Genomic DNA, 3076 nt, shown 5'->3' on the forward strand with positions numbered 1-3076 from the left:
CTGCGAGAACAGAAATATGAACGTGTTCTATGTAATTGTGAATAATTGTTCTATAAGCATAACATGAATAATGCATATTATTTTTTTTAAATGTGTTATCTAATTCTTGGAGGCTTATGGAGGGATGTGGGAGAAGAAATATGTGTGTGTGTGTGTGTGTGTGTGTGTCTAAGATTCCTAACTAATTCATCATTTGGGGAAGAAAAAGTTATATCCAGGTAATTTCAGATTATTTAAAGTGTAAATTAGAAGGAAAAAGGAAAAAAGTTAGAAGGAAACTAAAACTTTTGACAGCATACAGAGGAAAATACTGAGTATATATTTGCCATGTGTGTGTTTCTCATCTATTACTGCATAAAGAATTACCCTAACAACTTGAAACAGTAAGCACTGATGATCTTAAATAGTCTCTCTGAGTCAGGAATTCAGGAGTGGCTTAGCTACGTGGTTCTGTCCTAGGTTCTTTCATGAGGTTACAGGTAAGATGTCATCTGGGGCTGCACTCATCTGACACTAGGCTGGGGCTGGAAGATGGCTCAGTCACATGAATGAGACCTCGGTTCCTTTCTATGTGGATCTCTTCATAGGACTGCTTATGTGTCTTCATGACCTGGCAACTGACTACCCTCAGAGAGAGTAAACCAAGGAGGAAGCTATAATGTCTTTCATGACTTAGTCTTAAAAGTCATCCGCTATCACTTGCATCGTACTCTATTTAAAGCAAGTCACTACTAAGTTCTAGTTACACTAAAGAGGAGAATTAGGCTCCACCTTCCAAAGGGAGGTGTGTCAAAAGATTTGTGGACTTATTTTAAACCCATCACATCACAATATGTGTCAGATAAAGGAATTATCATTTTAAGATATAAAATGATGAATCAATATGCAGATAAAACCCCAACAGAAAAAAAACAGGCAATTCACAGAATAATAGATACAAATGCCATTAAACATTAGCAAAAGGATACCACCTCCCTGATAGAGATGCCAAAAATCAGAGACTTGTCATATCAATCTCATTGTAAGAGTTAAAAGATTACTAAAAACACCAAATTTCAATGTGTACCTAGGATGGGAGAAGCACATTCTCATAGACTGCTAGTAAGAGTATAACCATTAGGCATAGCAATTGGAAATACATATGCAAACCTAAAGTCCATGCATATCCTTTGAACTGCCAATTCTGTTATATGGATTTTTCTAAAGAAACTATCAAAGATATGTAGATAATTGTGTTCATCATAGCCTAGTTTATGTATCAAAAATGTGTATGCCAAAATATAATCTATAATATGTGTATTATATATTGTCTACATTTTATACATATTATCATATATATGTATATATTATGTCTATAATACACATATTACATTATATTATATACATATATATTTTATGCCTATAATACACATGTATACATATATAGCATACTATGCATATATTATATATTAATATATAATATGCAATTTAATATTAATATATTATTAATGTATTATTATCCTGATAGATAATGGTAATATAATATTAACATAACACTATATTAATACATATTATATTGATATTAATATACATTAATAATGTATAATATACTATAGTATACTATAGTATATAAAATATATATTACATATTATATACATAGTATACAATGTATATAGTATGCTATGTATACTGTATATAACTATAGTATATACATACACATATATAATACATAATACACATATAGATAATATATAATACACGTATATTATCTATATTTTGGTATATACATTTTTGCTACTATAAACTAGGCTATGATGAAAAAAATTATGAACATATCTTTGACAGTTTTTTAAGAAAAATCCATAAAACAGAATTGACAGTTCAAAGGATATGCATGGATTTTAGGCTTGTATATGTATTTCCAATTGCTATGCCTAATGGTTATACTCTTATCAGCAAGTATATAAATATATACGTATCTGTATATGTATATGTATGAATAGTATATATAGTATATGGTATATTATGTATACGTGTGTACTATTATGTATATATAGTATACCATATACATATTGATATTTTAGTTAAATGAGTTGTAACATATTCATCTGATGCAATAATATGCACATACTAAAAACTGATGATGTGGATGAAGATTTATTGTCATGGAATAAAGCAGTGTAAGCCTACCAAAAGAAAAGCAGAATGGGAATGTAGAGATCTGTAAATATTAATTAAAGACACATAGAATCCTATTTTTAAGACCCCAATATTCTGTATTAAATCTATTATCCACTGACAACTTATATCTGGAACATAGAAATTATTCTAACACAATTTTAGGCAAAAGCTGAACATATGCTTAAAGAGAAAAAAATAAGTGAATAAGCATGTATAAAGAATTTCAAAAGTATTCATGATTAGGGAACTGTAAATTTAATCTACAATGAGATACTTCTTCACACCCAGTGGAAAATTTAAAAGCTTCACAAAACCAAGTATTGGTGAGGATACAAGGAAACTAACTTTCATATATTTCTGGTAGGGATGTAAAATAGTTCAACTATTTTGGAAACAGTTTGAGGTTTATTATACAGTTATATACACACTTACCATATGGCCCAGGAATTTCACTCAGAGGTATTTACCCAAGAGAAGAGGAAACACATAACCACAAAAAGACTTCTGTACAAATGTTCATCACAGCTTCCATAATAACCAAAACCTAGAACACAACCCAAATGTCTATCAATAGATAAATGAATAAAAAACTGTAGTATATTCATACAATGAAATCCACTCAACAATAAAAAGCATACCCACAATAACACTGATAAATCTCCAAAACATTCTGCTAACATTCTGCTGAGGAGGGGTAACCTGAAAAAGATCACATACTGTATGCTGCCATTTATATGAAATTCTAGAAAAGGCAACACTAATTTATAGTAAAAGAAAGCAGAAAGTAGTTGCCAGGGGCCACGAATGAAAGCTGGGGAAGCAGTGAGGCAGGAAAGGATTGACAACAAAGGAGCATAAGAGAATTTAGGGAGTGATGTAAAAGTTCGGGCTGGTCTCGAACTCCTTGCCTCAAGGG

This window comes from Colobus angolensis, unplaced genomic scaffold, assembly GCF_000951035.1.
Source record: "Colobus angolensis palliatus isolate OR3802 unplaced genomic scaffold, Cang.pa_1.0 Scaffold35, whole genome shotgun sequence".
Lineage (NCBI taxonomy): Eukaryota > Metazoa > Chordata > Mammalia > Primates > Cercopithecidae > Colobus > Colobus angolensis.